Genomic DNA, 12,243 nt, shown 5'->3' with positions numbered 1-12,243 from the left:
GGCACCTTTGTACTGGTGTTAATGAGATTTTTGTCAGGGCAATATTCTAGTGTGTTAACCAATATTGGGGGGGGGGTGTTTGTTACCTCCCACTTTACCTGTGGCTAAAAGGATCTCTCAGTTCCTCTTGCTGTTAATTTAATATAAGTAATTAGTTAGAAAGTTCCAAGAACTAGTTAGTTAAAACTTTTTTTTCATGTGTCTTAATCTTGGCAGATTCACACTATTTTATTATATAAAGTAAAGTAAATAAAATATCTCGAGACATTCTTCATGTTGGAGACTGGAGGGTTAATAATGAGGCAAAGCTGTCAACACCCAGAGGTGTTTCGAGCCCTGGTTTTCCTGGAGTGTTCTTCATTTCTTACTCTGAATGAATGATCTGAGTGAGAACGCTAAGATTTTCTTTCTTAACTTTACTCCTTTCAAAAACAATGCTCCAGACATTCCTTTACAGTAACCTTACTTGTATAACATTCAGGTATATAAGCTGGTCAAGTCTGATGTGACGAAGTCAGTCACCTAGCTAGGAATGTCACACATCAATACAAAACAGGTCCGGAAATAATCTCTTACTGTGAATTTCCCCAACAGTTGTGATACACTTTTACTACATGAAAGCTTTTTTTTCTTTTTTAAATTTAAGAACATTTATCTAAGGAAGGCTAATTGAGAAGAATATTGTATTGGTAAAATGCTCTGCTCAAGGCAACGGCTGCTGTTTAATTCTTTTCAGATTTTAAAACCCAAGTCCCAAATCACACTCTGTGTTTAAGAGCTTCAAATAATAATTACCTCTGTGCAATGAGCAGAAGTCCTTAAAAGGGACTGCCGGTTTCCCCGCAATCTTTTACAGGGTGAGCAGAGCTCCAGCCACTGATAACCCAGCTGCCGAGGAACCGAGTAAAGCCGGCTCCAAACTTCTCAGCTGTTGACAGGCTTGACTTGCTGAGAACACTGGTTAAATATAGCACGCGAGCCAGCTCCTCAACAAAGTCACTGCTCTGACGGTGAGCAGGAGGGAGCAGAAGACGAGAAACCTAATCTCAGGACCCAACAACACCTAGCAACAGTTGAAAAAACTTTTAAACAAAAGTCTGGGTGGGAGATAGACAACAGCCTCCCATTGCTGCTGATCGGGATTTCAGGGAGAAGACGGTGCTTTCCCCTTCTCTCTGTTTCCTGCATGACTTCAGCTATTGGCTGGTCCTGGGAAAGAAAGTGGGAAAAGCCTTTTAGTCTGTATTCTTTCGGGCTGGATAGTTTTCCAGAACTCCAGTCTCTCTGGGGCTGTGGGACAAGCCACTGGGTTCTTCAAAGGATAAGCTACCTCCATAAAGGACATACCCTTGGTTAAACGAGCTGCCATCAGGTAAGAGCAAAATAAACAGTTGCTTACTGTTTTAAGAAATTTCTGCTTCCCTAAGAAGAGAGTTCTCTGCGAGTCTGTGTTGTCTGTTTCCTCTGATTCTCACTGTTCCACTCTGTGATAGCTCATTTAGGAATTATGGTAATCATCGTGAATTATTTTTAAAGAACCAGGAACAGCATGTCTTTCTCAGAATCATGCCGAGTCCTTTTTAAACACAAAGATTATGATGTTTTAATAGCCATCAAAATATTTCTGCCAAGTTTACATTCTTTGGCAGGAAGCAGAAATGTGACAAAGGACGATACCGCAGCTCCTTTCGCAGTTAGGATGGCTCACCAGTGGCAGGGATGTTTTCCCTGGGAGCCAAGTAACTCACTTACTGAAACTGGCTGAGCAGCTTGTGTGGTAACTGGAGGGAAGCCCTGCCCGGTGTTTGTATCGCTGTGCTCTGACTCGCTGCTATCTGCTTTTCCCTCTGCCTGATTCTCTCATTACACCGGTACACCTTGTGCTGCTTCTGACCTCATTCCGTTACAGCCACCCCAAAGGCTTCTGACTGGGCTCAAAATATGCCTGGTATTAAATCACTGCTTTTGCAGTTGCTGAATACAAACGACTCAGGAGAAGATTATTTTGCGTTTTTCTAAGAAACAAAACAAATTGAGTAATTGCTTGTACCTAGATAAAACAGATGCTGATTTTTAAAACTAAAATTGAATTTATTAGAAAAAAATCCTGTCTAAAGTTGGATGTATGTGCATATAGTGTGTTTACTATAGAGCGAAGGAAATCCTCCTTTCATCTGGTAGTATATTCTCTCCCCTTCCATGAATTGCCATACTTTTTTCTTAGAATTGATTAGAGTTGTCAGTTTCACATTGAATCTAACAAAAATTATGTTTGTACGTTGGTGATGTGGTAACTGTTGACACCTGGTATCTGTAGCTGGGTTGGCTTTGGATAAGAAGTTTGTTCCTTTAAATGAACATGGTAATTTGAATGAATATCCAAATCTAAGGATACTATCAAAGTAGATAAAGATGCATATTTTAAAAGGAATTATTTGTCTATCTTGTCAATTTAAAGAAAGAATTTACCCTATTAGTTTTGAACACATTGTTGACAAGTAAGAAGGTATCAGACTTTTCAGTAGATGTTTCTATTTTAAGAAAAATTAATTAAAGCTTATATATCATATGTTCTGAAAAATGAAATAGTGTATATATTTAGTACATAGTATGTATTATGTTTCTTAATTCTGATTATATGATTAGTTTAAAAGGTGAATGAGCTGATTACATATAACGAATGTATGTAAGTAATAGTGGAACATGCGCTCAGGTAATCTTGGGTATGAGAGAATGAAACTCCTGGTGCCTTAGTGGAGATGCAGTATCTTCTTTCTGAGTTTTGAAAAATCAGAACAAAATGCTCTACATTTTTCTAGTTTTTATCTTAGGAAGGGTCACATTGTTGGCTTACAAATGTACATGTAAAGCCAAAATTTATTTTTTTAACAAATTCTCTGAGGCAAGGCAGGTTATGATTGGAGAAGTTGCAAGTCAGTCCCTGCGATGTCATTGTATTTTATTTAAAGTTTTTTTATTGAATTTATTGTGGTGACATAAGTTAATAAAATTATATAGGTTTCAGGTGTACAATTCTATGATACATCATCTGTATATTGTATTGTGTGTTCACCACCCAAAGTCAAATCTCCTTCCATCGCCATTTATCCCCCTTTACTTTTTTCTACCTACCTCCACCCTCCTTTCCCATGGTAATCACCAAACTCTCAAAAAACATGAGAGTTTTTTGTTTGTTTGTTTTCTGCAGAATCCCTTCACCTTTTTCACCCAGCCAACCCCCCCATAAGCCCTCAGTCTGTTCTCTATTTATGAGTCTGTTTCTATTTTGTTTGTTAGTTTCTTTTGTTCATTAGAGTCCACATATGAGTGAAATCATATGGTACATGTCTTTCTCTGACTGGCTTATTTCACTCAGATAATGCTTTCCAGGTCCATCCATGCTGTCGCAAAGGGTAAGATTTTTCTTTTTTACGGCTGAGTAATATTCCATTGTGTAAATGTTTCACAGCTTTTTTATCCACTCATCTACTGATGGGCACTTGGGCTGCTTCCAAATCTTGGCTACTGTAAATAATGCTGCAATGAACTTAGGGGTGAATGTATAGTTTTGAATTAGTGTTTGGGTTTCTTCAGAGATATTTCCAGAAGTGGAATCACTGGGTCATAAGGCAGTTCAGTTTTTAATTTTTTGAGGAAACTCCATACTGTTTTCCACAGTGGTTGCACCAATCTGCATTCCTACTTGCCTTGAACGAGGGCTCCCTTTTCTCCACATCATTGCTAACACTTGTTTGTGGGTTTGTTGATGGTAGTCATTCTGACAGGTGTGAGGTGGTATCTCATTGCCGTTTTAATTTGCATCTCTCTGATGTTTAGTGACATTGAGCAACTTTTCTTGTGTGTATTGGCCACCTGTATGCCCTTTTTGGAGAAGTGTCGATTAGGATCCTTTGCCCATTTTTAAATTGTGTTGTTTGGTTTTTTGGTGTTGAGTTTTATAAGTTCTTTATAAATTTTGGATATTAACCCCTTATCAAATGTATCAACTAATCTACCATTAGTTCCAAGCATGTAATTTCTTTTGGAGTCAGTGGAACAGTGTGTGGATAACTGAGTGAAGCATTCGGCCCTGCGTGAAAGCCATGTTTCCTGATGAATTGAAATTTTGAGTATTATCTGTATGGCTGTAAGTTTACCCTTGAGAATTAAAAAGTAGCTCAGGTTAGACCATGTACTTTCCTCCAGTATATACTGTGCCTCCACAACAATCAAACTCCACGAACCATGTAGATTCTGTTCTGTTCCTTCAAGTTCACATTTGGGTTATTTTGGAATCCTCCTTTCCCCCTTTACCATAAGAGCTGTTAGATCCCATTACCATGCCTCCCTCCACACTAAGGCCTACTCCCTTCACCCTCGGTCTGCATTGTAACACTGATGCTCCCCTCCCACCCCTCATTGCCATCCAAACCATCTTGCCCATGACCAGGGGGTTAATTTTTCTAAAGCATTGCTGTGCTTGTCTCTTTACTGTTTAGTTATCTTCTGGGACTCATTGTTGCCACCAAACACCTAGGCTGGGTATTTTGAAAACCTTCCATCATCTGGCACATACTTAACTTTTCTAGTCTCAGCTCCTACTACTCAACAGCAAGTGTTCATCTCTTTGCTTCAGATATTTCAGATTTGGGGCCGTTCTCTAAACACAAACCCAGTGCGCATTTCAATGTTCTGCCCCTGCCCAGTTCATTCCCCATGCCTGGAACATCTTTCATCCCTTTTCCTGTAGACACCTTGTTCACTTTTTAAAACCCGGGTCAGTGTCTTCCACTTTTACAGTGATTTCCAGGACCATGCTTTTTAGAAGTGATTCCTTCTTAGTTTAGACAGTTTGGTGCTCTGTTAGAATTAGGGTACTTTGGAGCAGGGTTTGTGTCTTTAAATTCTGAATAACTCTATGAAGATGCTGAGGTACAAAGCGTTGCCCTAAGCATCACTTGACCTTGAAGCTTTTCAACCCCATGAACATTGCAGATGTTTTATTAACATTTTTAGCTCTAGATTTCTGATGATGAGTATGTAAGAAAGTATAGATAAGTATAAAATTAAGAAAAGAAACTGTAATTATGGTTAATTAAATAGAAAGGAGGATATATAAAGACTGTATATATATGCGTGTCCTGGGTATGCACCTAAACCTTTTAATACTTTAATGCATATACTTTTATCATCTTTTGGCACCAGAGCCCACTTATAGTTACCTTTGGTACTATTCATTTAAATTATGGGTTCTTCTATTTGCTGGTCATCATGAATTAGAATCTGGCCTTGAGCATGAAAATATTTAAATGTCATGTTGTAATATATTTTTCTTTTCCCTAGATATTTAAAAAAGAGACATTTCTGAGTTTTATTTTTAATCACTCATGAAACCTATTGCCTTACTATGTGAGATAAAGCAAGAATCATGATTTTGAAGCAATTTTTTGTGTCCTTCAAAAGAAAAGCATTGTCTTTATATTTTAAGATGGCCTAAGAAGGTTAAAATTATTCTTCTAAATGGGTGGGTTCAGCAAGAATCACTATGGGATTTTCCTAATGAAATGTGTAAAATATTGAATATACTCATTTAGTGGTGGTTTTCCTATGGTTATAATTTTTACTTATTCCTTAGAAGTAAAACTTTGTGGTAAAATACACATTCTAAACTAATGCTAGTTTTTTGGGTTTTTTTGAAGATTAGTATTTCTTCATAAAACAGGTGCCCTAAGAAATGGGATTTTACAGAGTTTGTTTAATCCACATTTTCACTACTTTGTCTCATTTTATTTTTCTAAACACGTGGGTTTTAGAAAAGCAGCATTATGGGAAGTGAGAGGGTAAGCCTCGATTGAGATCTATTTCAGCAGAAAGGTTTAAGGGAAAAAAGATTGGTAACAGCTTGTTAGAAAAATGCCATTAAAAGCCTGCAGCATAGCCCTAGCTGGGGTTTGGCTCAGTGTTTGGAGTGTCAGCCCTCAGACCGAACGGTCTCAGGTAGGGTTCGACTCCAGCCGAGGGCGCGTACCTTGGTTGCAGGCTCGATCCCTGGCCCCGGTTGGGGCATGTGTGGGAGGCAACCAATTGGTGTCTCTCTCACATCGATGTTTCTCTCTCTCTCTCTCTCTCTCCCTCTCTCTCCCCCCCCCTTCTACTCTCTTTGAAAAGCAATGGAAAAAATATCCTCTGGTGAGGAATAAAAAAAAGCCTGCAGCCTAAGTTTGTTTACATATTAATTATTTTTAATACATATAGCAGTAGAATAAAAGATAAGCTAGTAAAGTACATTTTGTTTCCCCAAATCTGAGTTGATGCTATAACAACAAGGTCGTGTTTATTAGTATGGAGGAGAGGCAGGAAAGGCTAGTATTTAGGCTAGATTCAGATTTCAGCTCCCTGTAACTCTGGGCAAAAATTACTCTCTGTGCCTCAGTTTCCTCATCTACACAACAAGGATAATAATACTATCTTCCTCATAAAGTTGTTCTGAAGATTGAGTTAGTAAAACTTATAGTTGCCTGGTAGACTTTTCAATAAATTTAAGCTATTATGGCTTTATTATCACTCTGTAAATGTAGGTATCTGTTTATTTTAGTCTTTGTTGCACACAAAATTCTTGGATACAGATAGTCTGTGAACTCAAGTTCATAGATCATAGAAAAAAACAGAAGAATGTATTGTTTAAATTTGGAATCCTGTTTGGGACATACTTTGCTCCTGGGTACTCTAAGCAGACATAGTTTGAACGCCAGCCAATAATTTAGTATGGAATTTATATTTCAAACCCTCCCTTATCACTCAGCAGTCTGCTGTCTCATAGAATCATTTCTAAAAAGGCTAAGAAATCACCAACAGCAAAAACTATACTATGGTTTCTGTATTTGTACTTGGAGATAGAGTGTGTTTATCCCCGGTGCTTGGGTGTCTCCATTGTAGCCGACTTCACTGGGTAATGTATGACGACAGCGACTTCTTCCTCCATGGAGGAATATACTGTTAAATTTATCATTCTTTATTTCTTCCCTTAGATGTTTTGGTTTGTTTTACTAACCTAGTAACAGATAAAAATAAAAAGACCAAAAAAGGGCATCTCCTGCTAGCTTCAACCTTACCAAATGGAGATGAATTCTTGCTATTCAATGCCCTTAATCCTACTCATTCTTCGTAAACATGACAAGAAAGTATAATCCAAGATGAACAAAAAGTGGTATGTCATAAATATGTGTGTATGTATTATGGGGTGATGACTGCTCTGTATATTTAATTTAACAAATGTATATGAAACACTCTTATAAGCAGGGAAGTATCTTAGCAGCTTTAGGGCCAACAAATCTTACGTAGGGTAGTTACGGTTTAGACATGTCCATTTTGCTTTATTTTTCTCAATTGGAAGAATGAGTTTTAAAAGATAAGTCAAATAGAGTTTTTTAATTGTCATTCTCTAATGAAAACCTTGTGTAGAAGGAAGGAAGGAAGGAAGGAAGGAAGGAAGGAAGGAAGGAAGGAAGGAAGGAAGGAAGGAAGGAAGGAAGGGAAAACAAGGAAGCAATTTTTTCCTGGCTTTATGAAATGCTTATTAAAGGTTCTAGGGCAAAAATATAGGAACTTTTTAAAAATACATATATATTTATTGATTTCATGGAGAGGAAAGGAGAAGGAGAGAGAGAGATAGAAACATCAATGATGAGAGAGTCATTGATCGGCTGCCGCCTGCAAGCCCCCGACTGGGGATGGAGCCCGCCACCCGGGCATGTGCCCTGACCGGGAATCGAACCCCGATCACCTGGATCCTGGGTCGACGCTCAACCTCTGAGCCACGCCCGGCCAGGCAAAGATATAGGAACTTGAAGAAAATATATTGGATTATGTTCTTCTCCTTAAATGGTCAACCTACTCTTTAGCTCTCAGCAGGGAAAGGGCTGCAGGCAGAATACCACTTTCCCTGTGGCAGGAGCTGAGGCAGTTTAATTTCAAAGGCCATGCAGTGAGTTGTGGAAGAACTTAGACTAAGTCAAGTGAAGCATGAGTTGAGCAGCTATAGTTGGCTGTTAACCAGCTGATTGCAGAACTTCAGAAAGTCCCAGCAGAGAGATGAAGAAACAGGACATTAACCAGCACCCCAGTCCCTGAGAGCTTTGTGCAAGTCACAGCAGCACTGAAAAGTCGAAAGAAGGTTGGCGCTGCTTTTCCTTTTTGGGAAATGGTGTCAATGTTCATAATATTGGGTGATTTATGTGTTTCTGAGGTCTGTGAAAGGCAGACTAAAAAGAATTTTTAAAGTTAATGCAGAATTTATCTCAAGTGATCTGACTTTGAGTACTTAAGGTTCAGGGATTTTCTGTTTCTTTCTTGCTTAAATGCTACTACCTCCTTTACCAAAACATATATGAAAATGATTATTGTTGCTTCACTAGCCAAGGACCTTGTATGTCTACACTTGAAAACAGTGGGTTTTTTTTGTCTTGCAATAATTATAACTGCAATCTCCCTAAGTTACTTTAAAGTAATGCATTATCTGCTACTTATCTTTGTAAAGAAAAGGTGTAAGAAAGTCTTAAAATGGACATATTACAGTTGGCCAAGTACATTCTTTAAAAATGATTTGCTAAAGATTTAAAGCCAAAAGACAATTTGATTGAAAACAGTAGACTACTGACATCACCAAGATAATCAAGTTATTGCCAACTTGCCTTGTTTATCTAAAAGAGCTTTGCAAAAATAAAGTCTTCACACATACACACTCTCTCTCTCTCTCTCTCTCTCTCTCTCTCTCTCTCTCTCTCTCTCTCTCCACACACACACACACACACACACACACACACACACGCACACGCACACACACGAGTCATAGGCGATGCAGTAACAGGGATAGATAGACTTTATTTTTCCTTTTATCTCTTTAATATGCTTATGTCTTAAGTAACTCATTTTAGGGCCTGCTCCTTTGAGGCACCACAGCACAACAGGAAAGGAAGAGGCATTGCTGAGTTCATAATGCTATTTCAGTGTGGCAGCCTGAGTGCATGAGGAAATGACACCATGGGCCTGTATTTGGAATTGCAGTTACTGTGACGACAACACACACTAATGGAAAACAAAGATGGTCTGCTTGCCAGGAGAGCAAGGATGAGTTTTGCCAGCTCAGATTTTTCTTAGTCATTCTGTAAGTCTTGAAATGTGACACTGGAGGTATTCAAGGCTCTTTGTGTTTCGTTAATTGTTTAGTAAGAGTGACACATGCTTGAAGAGCAGCCTGGTATTTGGATCAGGGAGGGGCTTACACAGGAGCTTAACTTTCCCATGCTGTCTTGATAGGTGTCATCTTCTGGTTTGGACACCACCGAACCAACTGCTTTGGTCACAGCCTGTTGTTTCCCTGGTCCTTAAGGAAGCCAGCTGCTTTGGTAGGATTCACCCCTCAGGGGCCCCTCAACTTTTGAGTAACATATCCTCACCTTCTATATCCTGCTTATTTCATAGATCATTGCCCAGCACACCAGATGTTCTTACTAATGACTGGAACATCTGAATCCCAATTCTCATATAATAATATAATAGATAATATAATGCGAATAATAGCTACATATGTAGTATCTACATAATAAATGTATTATATAGTAATGTAGCATTATTTAGTGTATATATAAATGATAATAATAGCTAGCATATGCTGGAGATTATATTGCACCAGGCATTGTGCCAAGCACTTTATATGGATGATTTTATTTACTTTGCATAACAACCCTATGAGGCACTATTTTTATCTCTGTTTTATGGATTAGAAAAATGAGTCTTATAGATGGTTACTGTCCAGTGCTAGGTTTGGAATTCAGACTCAGGCAGCTTGATCTTATTTAGTGCATATTTTCAACCAGTTCCTTGCAATGTAGGCAGTTGTTCAAGGAAGATCTCCACCCCGATGACTGTGAGATGTTTTAATGAAAGGTGTAGAATGTGGCACTGCAGGGGTTCAGATGCCCCTATAGTCTGAAGAGGTTCACTAAGGGCAAACCCCAAGATTTGAGGTCAAAAGGCCAATTGGGGCTCTTCTCCAGGGTTCCGAAGTGGCACCAGAAGCTTCAGTGGGCAGTAGAGTTAGGCAACTCAGAAAGAGCTATGCCCGGGGCACTGGATTGCAGAAGCTGTTCTTCCACAGTTATTGATGGAGCAATGTGGTTCTTGCTTTCCACATTGCTGAGTTGATTGCCTGGGAGAGGATGCCATGGAACATTTGAATTTATGAGCTATTATGGCTACCATTGTAACGACATACTTTGATACCATTAGAGCTTTGGCCTGTTGTTGCTCCTGTTGACAACTCAGAACCCCACCTTCTATTGTAACATTTGAAATGCTCTGCAGATTTCTACCTTGGTCATAAGCGTTCAGTTTGTTAAACAGGTTCAAGAAGGAGTCCTACAAAATACTTCTTCCAGCTGTTGGTAGCAATATTCCTTGAAGTAGCCTTTGGTGGTATGTGTATATTGGTTGGAGGAGGCAGCAAGGAAAGGGACAGAAGGTCTCATTCCAGATAAGAGCTCTTACTAGCTCCCAATGACTTTGTTTAGGCAGGGAGTTGTCAATCTGGCAGCATGTTGTTCCTTAAAACAATAACAACAACAAAACACAGAGCTTGCTATAATTTAAAGAAAATTACCTGACACTTTTTAGCCAATGGTTTGCTACTGTAGAGCAATGGCATGAGATATTTTATTTGACATTTTATTTAATTATTTAATCTTTATCAACCAAGAGTTACCTTTAATGAAGCTAAATGTCTGACATTTGGATATAATTGAAATTTTTGAATTTCTATTTGCATGTATAGCATTTTACTTTTGCAAGTGTCTGGAGTAAAAGAGCAGTTCTAATAAAATTGTAATGGAGCAGATAATGCTTTGCTTTTTCTTATGCCAGTGGCCATAAACACTCTACTCTTCCAGTGTATCAGATATCTCAGGTGGTGGGACTGAATATCCCAGGAAGGTGAATTTTTCTTGTGAAGTGAACACATAACAAAATGAATCTCTACCCTCTGAGAAATTCTGTTCTATGAATTGAAAACAATATCTTGTCACAACTGTACTAGCATACCCCAATCCGCCCAAAACACTTATACACAATTGTCACTAGTCCACGCACAGGACTTATGCCATTACTTACCTGACAGGCTAAACATCTTCCTGAAGCAAAAATACTCTTTGCTCTGTGGGATAGACCTATTTCATCTGAAAAAAAGATAGCGATGTGTTACATTTCATTAAGGCCTCCTGTTTCTTTCACATGATCTCTCCTGATTTTCCTACAACAAATAAACTCAGAATTTCCCTTTTGTCCTCTCCTGTCTTTATGTAAAAAGGTGTAACTGTCAAAGGAGGGAAAGAATTAGTGTTATATCCTTTGGAGACAAAGGGCTTGACTGGTTATCTTCTGGAAGTATTTTTTTTCTCCTCAATTATTCTAACTTTCTTTTGGCAACAAAACTTAGTAAAACTTTCCACAGTAATCTTTAGCTGATGCCTCTTAAATGGAAGATATTAATACTTTATCATATCCATTCAAGGACTGTCTAAGACATTCCTAAGAGTTCCTAGTTCTCTTAGCACCTCTGCACCTGTTCTAATTTCAATGAGGAATGGAGGTTCTGAGTCTCACGCTGTTGATGATCATAGAGTGTTCGTCCTAGACCTACCCATACCCATCAGGGAACTAAGAGGGTAGAAAATTCTAGGCTTTGAGCCCACTGGGAGCTATCAGATCATCTAGCTTTGGGGTTCTCAACACCTCTTGTGCATCACATTTACTTGGGATGCTCTGAAAATGCAAGATGACCTGAGTAGGTGGCCAAGTATTGATCTATTTTAGAAGCTTTTATATGATTTTAATATGCATCCAGGGTTGAGAATTAGTTATCTAGTACAATCTCATCATTTTAAAGAAGACAGTACTAGGAGAAGGGAACAGAAATCATTTGGCAGAAGTTACAAAGTCTTAGGCTATTAACCTTTCTATCACATGATCATAAACAACAAAGTAGCCAATATTTAATGAATGCTTTCTGTGTATCAGGTACTGACAACCCCATGAGACAGATATTCATATACTCTACATTTTACAGGTAAGGAAGTCGAGGGTCTTGTCCTAGGCAGTCTCCCCTCCCCACTACAAGCAGGTGGCAGATTTGAGTCCAGTCAATTGGACGTTCAATTTGTGCTCTTAATCTTTTAATCACTTTGCTGTTCT

General features: G+C 38.6%; 1 protein-coding gene across 4 annotated transcripts in view; it reads left to right on the top strand.

Annotated features, from left to right (window-relative positions):
* Positions 1–801: 801 nt before the first annotated feature.
* FILIP1 (filamin A interacting protein 1) overlaps positions 802–12,243 on the top strand; it is a 178,417-nt gene continuing 166,975 nt past the window's right edge. For all 4 annotated transcript variants that reach the window (XM_081141309.1, XM_081141308.1, XM_081141310.1 and 1 more), the window contains exon 1: positions 802–1,372. The gene's annotated coding sequence lies outside the window, so the exon portion shown is untranslated. The remainder of the gene's footprint in view (positions 1,373–12,243) is intronic.

Source organism: Miniopterus schreibersii (genome assembly GCF_964146895.1).
Source record: "Miniopterus schreibersii genome assembly, chromosome: 6".
Classification (NCBI taxonomy): domain Eukaryota; kingdom Metazoa; phylum Chordata; class Mammalia; order Chiroptera; family Miniopteridae; genus Miniopterus; species Miniopterus schreibersii.
Note: the sequence above shows the minus strand (reverse complement) of the source record. Positions and strands in the feature narration are given on the sequence as shown.